At 39.6% G+C, this 14618-nt stretch overlaps 2 long non-coding RNA genes and 1 pseudogene across 2 annotated transcripts; all 3 read left to right on the top strand.

Moving 5' to 3' along the window:
* The first annotated feature begins 1618 nt into the window (after window positions 1–1618).
* LOC112175949 lies at window positions 1619–3984 on the top strand. Its single transcript, XR_005808733.1, has 3 exons — window positions 1619–2032; window positions 2129–2372; window positions 3582–3984. It is a non-coding gene; the product is annotated as an uncharacterized LOC112175949 (long non-coding RNA).
* A 954-nt stretch (window positions 3985–4938) lies between these two features.
* LOC112200865 lies at window positions 4939–13165 on the top strand (annotated as a pseudogene).
* Window positions 8600–9072, top strand: LOC121052328. Its single transcript, XR_005808734.1, has 2 exons — window positions 8600–8695; window positions 8785–9072. It is a non-coding gene; the product is annotated as an uncharacterized LOC121052328 (long non-coding RNA).
* Window positions 13166–14618: the final 1453 nt, after the last annotated feature.

The following is a 14618-nucleotide window of genomic DNA, read 5'->3' as shown; positions in this document are numbered from 1 at the left end:
CCTGGCCACGACGCCTTCAGCACCATCTTCTCCGAGATCGGTTCCGGCAAGCATGTCCCAGGCGTAATCTTCGCCGAACTCAAGCCCACCATCTTCTTCTCCGAGATAGGTGCCGGCAAGCATATCCCAGGCGTAATCTTCGCTGACCTCGAGCCCACCGTCAAAGCCCATCGTCCCAGTCGCTGCTGCTCGTGCTGGAAGCACCCGGAGGCGCTGGTCTCGATGTGGGAATTCGGGTCGGGTTTGTTTGATGGTCTACTGGGGGGCAGTAGACACATTATTGGCCCCCAGTAGACTTTGATACGAGGGACAGGGATCACTATAGTGTGTTGTTTTGATAAGTTACATGTTGTTTTCTGTGTATTAAAGTCAAATTATCTGTGAATCCTACAAAAATGTGAATTTTTGGTGGTCTATTGGGAGGCAGTAGAGACATTGGACTTTGTATTGGCAGGCAATAATATGATTACTGGGAGCCAATAATATGATTATAAATTGATCAATTGTGCCTGTAGTGTATTCATTTGGTTTTGGGAGTTCATACAATTCACTGGACGGCAATAATATGATTATTGAGAGGCAATAATATGATTATTGGGGGCAGTAATATGATTACTGGGGTGCAATAATAGCCGGATTCCGGATTCTGGTCATCGGTCGTGGGATTTCGAATAGCCGGATTCCGGATTCCGGTCATCGGTTGCCGGAATCCGGTCACCGTTCGCCGGAGTCCCGTCACCGGTCGCCGGAGACCGCGCCGGCCACTGGTCACCGGAGCACAGCAAGGTGGAGGGTGACTTCTCTCTCTAAGTGAGAAAGAAGGAGAGGGAAAAAAAGTCTCAAAAAGAAAAAGAAAAAGAATTAATTGGGTAAAGGGGAAATAATCTCTTAGAGTGTTTTGGGTAAATGGGGTTAAAAAACAGTTGGTGGAGCAAGTGGGCAATTTTTAGCCTAAAATTGAGTAAATGATCATTTTCCCTAATAATTATACAGAGCTTAATCCAACCCAGACAAGAAGCTAAGCATATGAACAAAGTTAAACAAAAATAGAAATAAATTTTAGGATTGAAACAAATGTTTGAATCCTAAATCTAATTCTCCGAAACTAGTCTTCGTAATCATGCATGCCTTCCCTTCTCTTCTTCTACCCGCTCTATTTTCATTCTCACATATCCTTCTCTTTCTCCCATTTGTTACTGTATCTCTTTTCTTTTGTTTTCTTTCATTTCCTTTCTATTTATTTCTCTCTTTCTATACTACTCCTTCCTCTCTATCTTCCTCACTCACGTTCTATTGTTCTATTGCTCTGTGAGATCTCGAAATTTCGGTTTCCTCTTTTTGAAAGGAAAAATAATTTCAAGCTATTTTTATTTGAATTTATAATATTTTTAAACTCTTTATAACTTTGAAAAATTATTGAAATTTTTGGTTTGTCAAATTTTATCTTTTGAGCCTGTAGGAATTATGAGTTCGTATGAATTTTCGGAGGATTTTTCGGACACCCGAGCTATTATTAATTATTTTTGAAAGTTTGTAATATCCAAAAATATAATTAAAAGTAGAATTTTCTAGTCGGCTACATCTGGACCGTCGATTAGTGTAAATATATTGAATCGGATCAGAACAGGTGGAGACCCAGAACGAATCTCCGCTGACCCGAATGGCCGCGACGGCGACCCGGTCATCTCTCCACCGTCCGGCCATCTCAGGTGGTGGACTACCGGCGTTAGAATCGGCTCGTTGTCCCCTATGTCCCTGTGGTATTTGTTTTTCCAGAAAAGCTATGGTGAGAGAGAATCGAATGAGAGAATAAATGGCGGTTTCCGAGAAGTTCCTCCGGCGTCCGACCAAATCACGGCATATCACCGGTGTCGACAGCTTCGTCTCGATGTCGCCTACCTCCCTGCGCTCTTTTTTTTGTTCAAAAAACGACCGACGACGAAGAAACGAAGCTCGAAGTGTGCAATGGTTTTCCGGCAGTTTTCTGGGTATTTTCCGGCGATGTTTTGTTTCAACTCAGGCATGAAATTTGGTCAGTTCGTCGAGCTCTACATGCTTCTATACTTGAATTCGAGTTTTGATTAAGATCTGGAGAATTGAAAAATTGGGGTTTTGATGCTGCTTTTAGGTGCCGGAGATTTTGATTTTCCTTTGGCCAATTTCTGATCATGATATGAAGCTTTGAACATGAAATGATCAAATTGTTATCCCTCAAATCCGAGAACTTGCACAAGTAGAAATCCCCAGTGATCAAGAGCATAATCCCAAAAAGTGATCAAGGACGCTTCTTTAGTATTTCATTAGAGAATGTTTCACTTGGAGATACTTCCATTGGATACGTCGTATTGGACATCCGATTGATGAGATTTACTGTAAGTACCTTCTCTGATTTTGTTGCTATTGCTTTGTTCTCAACATCTAGATTGCTGTATAGGGGGGGCTGGGGTAGCAATGACTGCAGGTGAAGTGGAATGCCAGGTTTGTTTGCTACTTTTACCATTTTAATATAACTTTGGAGTAGTGACTAAAGAATCTGATAATTCTTGATCTCTTAGATTACAATGGTGATTTTATCATTTATAATGAGTGATTAAATTACAATGGTGATTTAATCCTTTAAAATAAGGCTTATATTGTTATCAAACTAGATAGGTTGTTTTGATAAATTTTTCACTAATGTCATTCTTGGAGTAGCCTTGTGATAGGGAAGTGGTGGATTTAGGAATAATTATTAGCTGTCATATAGTAACTTATCGTTTGGAGCTTTTGTTAAATGATGGTATTATTGTCTTTCAAGAAACTGCTGGTGTTGACATGTTTTCTTAAGTAATTGACAACATACGTCTCATATCTATTACATATACCAGCCTTAAAAGCAAGAATGCAGACAGACTTGGAGATTTCTTTAAGCTGTACTGCACTAGAAATGCAATACAATTATTCTTTTGAACTTATACATAAACCTCTTCTTTTTTTTTTTTTTTTTGAAAGGACCTCTTCTTTATATATATAATTTGTTTCATTGACTGTCACACACATGCAAATAATTGTTTGTTTCAAATCGAGGTCCGTGGCTCTTTTACCACATTTATGTGATAGAACTGTACAGTTGTACGCACCAGCCTTGTGCTCGATCAAGTCAAGTAATATTGTCCTAATCTGATGCACCTTCTTTGCTATTGTGGCTAAAGTCTGCTGTAATCGTCATAGAAACAAGTTGGTCAAGGTTTGGAAAATTAAAAGTTGATAATCATAATAGACACTATAGTTTTAGGAAGGGCATTATACCCCAGCTTTGTAGCTTTTGCTGGTTCATCGTATTTTTGCTGTTGTGGCTAACTAAGCTGGAGAATGAAAAGATGTTTACTCCAACCTAGCTGCATATGTGCAATATTTATATCATATGCAGTCCTTCTGCCTCTTGTTGTATTCCCTTTGTTCAATAACAGATGTAGCTCTGCTACTTGCAGAGTCTGGACCCTCATAATACTCCTATATGTTCACAGATAATTTATATTTTTTATTCATGTCATCATACAAGTTTGTTTTAGCTTATGGTCGTTCACTGTTTGATTTGACAGGTCAAGTCTCTGATTGATGATGCATCGTCAGGCATTTCTATCGGTGCCCAAGGGAACTCTCTTAGTGCAAATGCCGCTGGGATCAACTCACTGCCTTCCATGTTTCAGGCTGGTAGTACACCCCCACTTTCACCAAGCCTAATTTGGTGGATGACAAATCTGTGAAGTGTGAACTCAGTGAAACTATGCAAGATTGGAACAGTTTGGTGGTTGTTATCTGTCACATGCTCTCATTGTAGTGTGGATATGAATCAAGTAGATAGCTGCTCTTTATACTAGTCAGGTTCTTGGCCATCAAGCAAAACAAACATAATTAACTCTCTATAGATATTTTTGTTCATACCTATCATTTTATGACTTGATCACCAAGCATTCAACACATATACTTGCGCTGTTGCAGTAAAAGTGAAAATCTACTATCATAGAAATTGTTCAAATACAAAGTTCATTAGATACAAACAGCCAAAAATACAAATATACTAAAAACTGTCATGCTTCAACAGACATAGAGTGAAAACTGAAGCAAATATAACTGTGATAAAGTGAAACTGTAGGAAATATAAATGCAAACGGACCCATGAGAGAATTTAATGGCAGAGAATATTTAAATGCCAATGAACCATAAGCAAATGTAATTTCAAAATGCTGGGACAACTGATTGAAAGGTTGAAACATAAAGTTCAATTATAGAGATCACGCTTGTGAACAGAACAAAAATCCAAAGCAAATGGAACTGCCTGAAATATTCAGGGTCATTCGGTACATGAACTGAACAATAAGGAAGAAAGAAATGTTCAATGCAAATGGAAGTAGAAAGAACTTTACCTGTGGAATGGATTTCCCAGTGACTTGTATCTATCTGTCCTGCTTATTCCCCTTGTGTGGTCCCTTGGGAACCCCAAAAGCACTTCTACTTCATCAGGCTCAAGTGGGGCCACCTTTTTCTTTCCTACCCAAACAAGATTCCACTTGCTGCATTCATAAAGAAGTTAAAGAACATAGAAACGGACACTTTCTGGTAGGATTTCATCTTCGTCCTAGTCTTTAAGAGCCTTCGTGATCCACTTAGTAATTGTTGCACTAGCAATGCAAGTCTGTAAGCAATTTAGCTTTGTCCGATCATCCCAACTTTTGCTTCACTTTTTATTGTAATTTTTTATTTTTGGAACCTCTTTTCGTATTCTCTTTGATTCATTTTTGTTGTCTTTTCTTTACTTGAGTTGGAAACCCTGTTGAAGTTTGAGACAGTTAATCTGTATCACCAATGGTATAGTCTTGATATTGAGTTTCTCTGCTTTGTTTCTTCTGGGACCTGAATGTCACTCTAAATAGTTGTTTTACATGTAGATCATCGACAATGACTGCCTACGTAGTTGATGGGGATGTATTCTTTGCTGTTGCGAAATTCCCAAATTATGGACAATTATCTAGACAGAAGTCGGAACATATTAGGGCGGGTGAACGAGTTTCTGTTGATTGAAGGAAGCGCAATCCTGCAGATTTTGCATTGTGGAAGTCCTGCAAAGCCTGGGGAGCCAAAATGGGACAGCGACTGGGGACCAGGAGGGCCGGGGTGGCACATTGAGTGCAGTGCCATGAGTCATCATTATCTCAACTATAAGTTTGATATTCATGGTGGTGATATTGACTTGATTTTTCCCACATCATGAAAATGAGATTGCTCAAAAGAGTTGCTGCATGCCATGAGGCTCGTGTCAGTTATTGGTTGCACAACGGTCATGTTACTAATAATAATGAGAAAATGTCAAAATCATTGGGCAACTCTTTCACAATTCGTGAGATTACTGTCAGGTATCATCCACTGTCTTTGAGACACTTCTTGTTAAGCGCACACTTTAGAACTCCTCTCAATTATAGTAACTTCCAGCTGGAAAGTGCATCAGATGCAGTGTATTACGTATATAATACTTTACAAGAATGTGAGGATGCTTCTGTTTGAACCTAAAATAATATTTTTTCTGACAAGGGGGACTCGAAGAAAATCGGGTCAATATCGGTGGCCCAAGTTATATATTTTTGACAAGTTCGAAATATATTGTTTAGAGGCTAAATAAAGCCTACTTGAAGACCAAGTAATCATGAGGCAAATCTGGATATTCCTTGATTTACTAGTAATTATCAAATCTTTGATAATTAATGGTGACTTATTTGCTTGATTACCAAGCATTGTGCAAGAAAGGAGTCATGCAAATATTCATATATTCCCATGCAATTAATGTGTAATGGTATGCACGTGCAAAAATGAAGGCATGCAATCATGCTTGATTGTCATCAACAAGGAACATATATATATATATATGATGTATATATATATATATACATATATATATATATGATGTATATATAATGCTCATGCATGGTTCAATTAAGGAAGGGATATAGTGGACACGTGAAGCATGGCACAAGAAACAAGGCTACATTTATATACTGCAATTAAGTCTTGCTCGCGAAACATCAACATAATACACACACACACACACATATATATATGATGTATATATATATACACACATATATATATGATGTATATATATATATATGTTGTATATATAATGCTCATGCAAGGTTCAATTAAGGAAGGGATATAGTGGACACGTGAAGCATGGCACAAGAAACAAGGCTACATATATATACTGCAATTAAGTCTTGCTCGCAAACAGGGGCGGAACCAGGATTAAGAGTTTGGGGGGGTCCAAATGTAGAAGTAATTTTTTTTTTTTTGTCATCTTAACTATAAGCTTGAAGTATATATTAAAATAAACAAAGAATTAATGATAGTTAATGTCTTTTTACAACTAGATTAAAGGTGTTGCTAGATAAAATTTAATGTTTGATACATATTTCCCTAATGGATGTTTTGAAAATATTAAATATAAACCAGAAGCAAAAGGAAAGACTAAAATTAAGGGTTGAAGTGTAGTATGAAACTATGAAATGAGAAAATGAGAAGGAATGATTAATGCACAGAGGGTTCTAATACAGTATATAACTATATACATAGACAAATAAGGAAGCTATTCAAACTGGCAGGGGTCTGGACCCCCCCAGACCTTAACACAGGTCCGCCACTGCTCGCGAAACATCAACATAATACACACACACACACACACATGTATGCATGCAATTAAGATTGTTGGACTGGGACTATTAGTCCTCGCGAAGATATATATGGACATAGATACGTGCATATCCTACTGTTCGCATCCAAGAAGATTACGTCCAGGCATCCAAGAGGCAATTAATCTTTGCCTACATTCTAGCGGCGATAGAAGAGAATAATTATTAATTATTGCCTACGATAGTTATCAAAACTATTCAGTGTTTTGATTTGATTAAAGACCAATATATGTGGCCTAAAATATAGTATTTCATTCCTATTAGGAAGGAGAATATACAAGCAGCCTATATATAGAGGCTAAAGGGATACAACGAGACACAGCCAATCAACCAATTATTCTCTACAATTACCCAAGTCTCCCCGGAGCAACCTCTCTTACCGGTGACCACACTCCAGTCCCAGTCTCTTCAAGAGCCGACTGTCAGTGCCACCAAACTAACCAGGCGATAGTACTTCCAGCCCCAGTCTCCCCAGGAGCCGACTGCCAATACCACTGCCACCGAGACTATCTCGACCAGCGAAGCAAGGGTAACGCCCTCGCAACCCAGCGAAGCTAAAGTCACGCTTTAGCAAAACCCGTGCTTTCTCCAACTTCCCAGTGATTGCTATGCTTAGTCTACAACACTAAGTATCGATTCGGTGAACGCAAGAGATCACAACCAAAGTCCTTACCACTAAGGCGAGAAGTCCTTTTCCGAAAGGCAAGAAAAGAACATTGTGACGAGATTGGTGCTCTCTTCGTCCACATCGTTTGATCAAGAAGTCAGGTCAAGGGACTCCCCGACAACTGCACCCCACGGTGCTGGCACGCCTGCGCAATCACATCAGCAAATTAAAGAGACAGTTTACATCCATACTGGTTTTTGGAGCCAAACAGCTTCATCTCCATTTCGAGAAGGGGCCAACAAGGAAGGTGCAGAACAAAATGGAATTACTCAAGAAGAAGGAAAAGCCCAAGTACTATTTATCAGTGAGCAGTGAAAGAATGAGTTTGGGACTAAAGAAGCACCAGTATTGATCAGCAAGTTAAAGAATGAATTGTCTGATGACTTGAACACTGCAAACATATTGATGGGTGCTCTTCAAGATGCCTTGAGATTTATAAACACTTCTTTGAAACCATTCAAGATGAATCCTGTTGAAATGAAAAAGAAAAAAAATCACAAATTCAATAAAGGCCTTACGACGTGTCGCTTGTTGGGAGGAAATAGCATAACAAACTCAGATGTTTGTCCAAAAGATGGAGTATTGGAGATCGAAATACAGAGCCAGTTCAAATTAATATGATGGCTTTTAGTTCCATCCTTATCTCCAACAGAACAACAAATGAATGTAGCACGGCCTTATCTTTCAAATTGGAGTGAAAATAGCTAACTAGATATTTGCAGTACAATTCAAATTCAAAATCATCAGTTGCAGCAAAACAAGTGGATAATTGTTGGAAAATGGAGGCATGCATGCAAATCAACGTCCAAGATGTTTAGTTGGACTTTTCAATTATGATAAGATCAAAGCCAAGCTATCGTCAATTCAAATCCCAGCAGCTTGTGAGAATGCACCGAACACCTACAAACTTGGTCAAACTGATTTTGAATATCAAATCATTTCAAATTCAAACTGAAGTCATCCTCAAATCTACCTCATCCATTACTCTCCTATAAAAGGAGCTACCACACCGATGGGAGGGGGAGAAGAGGAGGAAGGCACTGAAGGGTTAAAAAAAAAAATATATATATATATATATAGAGTGAAGAGCAGAAGCAAAAAGAGACGGAGAAGGACTGGGGGGCAGGAGAAAGACTGGAGAGCAGCAAAACAAAAAGAGAGGGCGGAGAGGCAACGAAAGAAGGAAAAAGAGAGAGAGAGAGAGCAGAGGGGAAAAACGCAGGAGCAGAGAAAGAAGAGGAAGGGAAGAAGAGAAGAATAATTCGAAGCTAAGAAGAGACCACGAGAAGCTACAAACATAGAGCAGTGGGTATAATTTCTTCTATATGCTGTCAATTATCATTTTTCACTCAAGTGTTCTCTTTGTTCTACATTATATGATTACAGAAAGCTAAATAGGTGATCATGTAAGACTATGAGCACTCCAAACAAGAAGTTGATGGTCTATCCTCTCTCCAAGAGTCCCTCGTTGCTGTCACCCTCACAAATCTCACCAACGGCTTCCGGGCAAGACACAAAGTCGACATCAAGCCCTCATTCACAGCCGTAGTGTCACTCCATGCTGCACTTGCTTTCGATGCCTATACTGCGGTGCGTCCTGCGTATAGGTGGCGGAAGCAAGCTTCAAGTTCAAGGGGGTTCACCATACTTGTTTTTGATGCCTGTATCGCGGTGCGTCCTGCATATGGGTGGCAAAAATGGGTATGTCAGGCGAATGCTTGGTGGCTGCCAGTTCACGTCAAGTACGGTCCTGCAAAGTTCCCGAGTTCACAACAGTGGGGAAGTTGCTCCAAAGTGATCCCTGTGCAGGGTTTCAACGCCAAGCTACGGCTCCACCTGCATCAGCAAATTCATCATCAGAATCATGCCCCTGAAAGCAAAGTGTTTACCTTTCTAGGGAAGGGTGTTTACCTTCAACCACAAGACTGCAGGGTGTTCGGCTTAACTCACCTTCAATCACAAAGACTACAGCGTGTTATACTCGACTCACTTACGAGCACTACACTGCAGAAAACAAGGTGGAGGAGCTATGGGAATTGTCTTATACTTGAGGCAAGCACACAAATGCGGAACGCATCACGAATGCTAGAGCTGTTCCTTGTGGGCTACTCCAGCATGCATCGAGGATTGTTCTCGTGCAATCAATCCTAGGACTATCTGAAGGCCACCTGACAGACCGGAATGAAACTTGGATGTTTCCTGCAAAATGAAGAACAAGCCACAGAGATATGTGAATCGTCTGCAAAGAAAGTAGTAGGCATACTCCTGTGGTTAGATTCTCTTACCTCGAAGTCACAAGCACCAAATACTGGGGTGGTTATGTTTTCTTCAAATGATGTGGTACCTTCAACACACAAGTCCAATACGTGACTAAGCCATGGTGCTACGATAGCTTCGATTGAGAATTAAAGACAAAGAGCATTAAATTGCTTCGGCTTTGAACATGAGTCAAGCAACAAAGACCAAATGGCTTTAATTATGCTTTCTTTCTTATCTCTCACTGTGACCATAAAGCGGTGAGATAATGGTTTAATAATACAAGAAGACTAAAGAAAGACCATGCCAGAGTAATGATCACGTCTTCCATTAAAGGTCTGGCTGTGGGAAACTTGTTATCACACTTGAAGACAAAATGCATAATTATCAAACCATGGTGCTGTTGTAGTTTTATTCTGAAATGGGGATCAAATGGCAAGATGACAGAGAGCTACTGTCCAGGTCTTCGAAAAAGAGATAAATTATGCAATTGAATCGGTGGCATAAATAAAAAATAAAAGGGCTAATTGAAGCGGTGCCGTACTCGTGCAATTCCAATGGAAGTCTACTGCGGGTCTTTGAGTTTCTGTTTGTCGAAGACGAAAATTGGGCTCAAGTTGGGTGCATATGTAAAATTAATGGGTGTCCATATCACTCTATGCCTTGCAAGCTTTTGGGTTGTTTCGGTGCACTACAGAGCCTACTTCAAACCATTATCACGCTCAATAAACTTCAAAGCAGCCCAAATCCTGTTTCAAGTCCCAAGGCCTGTTAAAAGCTCCCAAATCAAATCAGCGGACGCTCCATAAAAATCGGGTGTCCACCAAAAAAATGTGTTCTTTTGACGGATTCGAAAGTAATACACACACATCCGTCGAACACAAAAGTTGGTACAAAACCGAAAACCCAATAGGATGAACTACATTGGTTTGATCCCTTTACAGGGTATGTAGGCAGTCTAGCTATCCACTAGATGCAACCCCAACTCCAAACAGAATCCCTGACTCCACTAGTCAAATTCAGCCAGTCCCAAATGAATCACTGACTCCAGTCAAATTCTCCCAACACCAGAAAAATCAAATTCATTCCCAAATCACACAAATAAAGTCCAAACCAAATTCAAGGACTTTAAAAACTTTCCCAAACACAAATTCAAAATAAATGGGTCATCTACCCATTTAAATCTCAAATGTCGGAACTGCATGTGGTTTGATCCCGCAAAGGGTATGTAGGCAATCTAGAACCAAATTCATCTAGATGCAACCGCGTCCTAAACACAAAATCGAATCCCTGGTTCACTTCAACCAAATTCACCTAAACATTACTCTAATCCCAAAAAATCAAAGCCCTCTAATGAGTCATCCACTCATTGGAACTCTTGAACTACGAGTGGCTTGATCCCTCTCCAAGGATACGTAGGCAACCCATTCAAATATCCGGGTGCAGCTGCAAAAACAAACAAACACACACATCCCTACAATTGGTTTCTTCATAAATGGAATCAAAGGGTGTCTCCCTGTAATAAGGGATTGTAATTAAGAGACACATTCTGTCTTGAATGGGTCGAACCCAAAATAATTAAAACTCTGTTCACTAAATGAATACGAGTGAAATTATGTTGGGTGACATTTACGCTCACTGTGTGCAATTTTCCCTCAACAAATCCCGAGCAACATGAATTATATTTGTCACTAGTTGAAACCATGGAAGCTGTGTTCTATCCATTTTGGGTTTGCTATCCTCCCATAGATACTCCGAGGTAGTGCAGGAATTGAAGGCTAAGGCTTTGGAGAGAGCTGAACTTTCTGAAGATGATGTGCTGGATACGATTGCAGACAGGACATTAGCAAGGAAAAAGAAAGACCATGCAAAAAGTGATCAGATCAGAGTTGAAATGGAGAAAAAGGGTATTCAAATCATGGATGTGGGCAATGAAAGTATCTGGAGACCTCGACCCAAAAGAACCCTATAAACCATATACTCCCTTGATCCACTGCCTTGATCTGTGCTGAATGCGTTTCTCCAAATTCCCTTCTTATTCTCATTGCTTTGTTTGTTTCCAATCTAGAAAGAAAATATATATACGTGCCTTTTTTGATTTTCTTTGATTATCTAGTTCTTGATGTTGTCTATGATTTGAATCATTAATTAAGATTAATGCTAGTTAAACTGTTCAGTCAATTGGTAAATACATTTGATGTAATAGCTTTCAGCTGTTGTGTGGGTATAAATTAGGGTGCTGCTTAAACTACTGAATGAGTTTAAGATTGCTAGTTAGACAATCGATCCATGCAGGACATTGGTAAATTCGTATGTGATTCATATCCTAGCTTCTTTGCATTATTTAGTATGTGTGAACTGTATTGACATTTTTATTAACTAACCACTGCAAAACACAGAACAAGTGAATTCAAGGAACCCGACTGATTACTTGACAACTACATTTCTATTTATTTACCTCTGTGGTGTTGATTTCAAAACAAGAGTGACCAATGTGTGAATCATAAAACTAGGAGGAGGTAGAATATATTCGAGAAAAAAGGGGCACCACATATTGAAGGAAGGCAAGGGTTTCCAAGCATTAGTTGCAGTAGAAAAGAGGATGATGATCTATCTTCATCCCATCACTCCAAGGCCAATTGAGGAAGAAAAGAAGAAGTCAGAAAGTGTAGAAAACAGGAAGACAGAAAAAGAAGAAAAGAAGAGTTTTCTGAAGTGGCTGATTGATCCAGGAGAGTTTGCTACCTGGAGTAGGTCTCAAGCTGGAGACCAAGGCATCGCAAGGGAAGTGAAGGAAATTTGCTACCTTCAGTTCCGGTGCGATGCCCAGTCTCTAGTTTCACCAATCACATTCTCATAAGCAAAATCCCTTGTCATGGGAAATGCATCAAATATAGTTTTTGGTGGAAAGTGAAGGAAAGGAAATCTGTTTTTGATTGGAAGATTGTCAACATAACCCCTTTTACTTGCATGAGCAGCATAAAAACTCTTTGAATCAACAAACTCAGGCTTTACATCATACAAAAAGCGGGATATTGTGCTCCAAACTCCTTTAGGAGTCAATGCCACATTCCCATAATAAAAATAAGGAGGTCCTGCGGCTGCCTCTAGAAGACTTCTGTGGATTTGACAGAGATCAGCTGGAGTGGATTTGGGACATGAATTGCATCAGCATCTTCCCCTATGATCTGGTTTCCATATCCCATAATCCTTTTCCTTTTCAACAATGAAGATTGAAAATACTGGGATGAAACTAAAAAGCTTAGAGGGGGGGGGGGGTGATGAATAGGCTTTTCCTACAGAAACCACAACTTGAAGAACACCCCTAGATTTTATCTGCCTGCCGCTGACACAGCAACTGGAAGAACGCCGCCGAGTCCGACATGTTGCGAGAGTCCAAGTACGAGTCAAACTCAGACCTTCGGTTGTAGTTGGTGACGCCAATGGTGCAAAGCAGGCAGAGATAAGAACAGAGATGGCATACCTGAGAGAAAGAAGAGAGAAGGAAGAGATTGAAACATGAATGGTTAGAGATAATATAGAGAAAGTCAACATGAGTGGAGCGAGAAACATGTGGCAGAGGAACAACGTGAGCGGACCAGGCCTTGGGACTCTTGTAGTAGCGGTGGTGGACACGGAGGAGAGGTTGTAGGAGGCCATTGGTGAGCTGTGGAGGTATTTGGATTCGGTGAGCGAGGTTGGGAGAGAGAGGGAGAATCAAAGAGACAAAGAGAGTGTGAGAGAGAGGAAACCCATTGACAAATGAAAAATCAATTCTGCCCTTCATTATGTTAATAATGGCATACGGATTGACGGAGTTACTGATGGAGTGTACGTATATGAAATACATTTCATATTTGATGCACCAAAATTTATGTTTTGGAACTTGCTTAACTAAAATTTGTAGTGACCCTTACTTTGGGTACTATTCATGAATTTTTCCCTATTTCAAGTGTCAAACTTAAATTTTTTTGTTCCCCGCCTTGTTTTAATCTCCAAAAGACTTGGCCGCTTCACGAAAACAGGTTCCTGCAAATTTTAAAACAAAAATTTGAACACTGGTCATTTTAAGAACTGATGTCAATGATATATATTCAAATCGGTATTTTTTTAAAAGATGTTAGCTCACTTTTTTATATTATGTGCAAGTCTGACCGATTTAAATTAAGTGATGTTTATTAACATAATTCTAGTAGTGACAATTTTAAATACAAATATGTTTTTGACATTATGCTTTACAAATGTGTAAAAATCTCGTACAAAATCTTGTATGTTGTTTATTTCCTTAGAAAGCAACAAGTTATCCACCCAAAACGATGGAGCTAGCTCAAGGATACCTCCCAATTCTAAAGAGAATCAGAGCTACTCAAGTGGGCACAGAGGAGATTGAGTCCACATGACCCAAAGGCCAACCCTGATGCCAACCTGCCACTAGCAGACGATCTGATGTAAGATGAGCTGCACATCTTACTCTTATTTGAACTGAATGCTATTAGAAATTGCTTTAGACTAAAATGAACTTGGACGTCAGAGATTTTTTTATTTTTTTGAGTTAATTACACATAAGTGCATCTTTGATTGCTTTTTTAGCCATAAGGCCACCAACTAGTTTTTTCCCTCATAAGGTCACTAGACTAAAAAAGGTGTTATATTTTGGATATTAAAAACCTACATATTTACATAAATGTCACTAGAGTACAAAATCAACAATCATTCTCTCTCTCTCTCTTCTCCGGCGAGGTTTCCAGCCAACTCCAGCAAGTCTCCAGCGAACTCCGACCAACTTCCGGCGAACTCCGCGCGACCACAAAAGCTACTGTGGCTAGCAACAAAAACTACTCTGATGAGATTTCCGGCCACCTTCGGCGAGGTCACAAAAACTACTGTCACTACCAACAAAAGTTACTCTAGTGAGATTTCCGGCAACCTCCGGCGAGATAACAAAAGATACTATCATCAACAACAAAAGCTACTGT

This window comes from Rosa chinensis, chromosome 1 (assembly GCF_002994745.2).
Source record: "Rosa chinensis cultivar Old Blush chromosome 1, RchiOBHm-V2, whole genome shotgun sequence".
NCBI classification, from domain to species: Eukaryota; Viridiplantae; Streptophyta; class Magnoliopsida; order Rosales; family Rosaceae; genus Rosa; species Rosa chinensis.
Note: the sequence above shows the minus strand (reverse complement) of the source record. Positions and strands in the feature narration are given on the sequence as shown.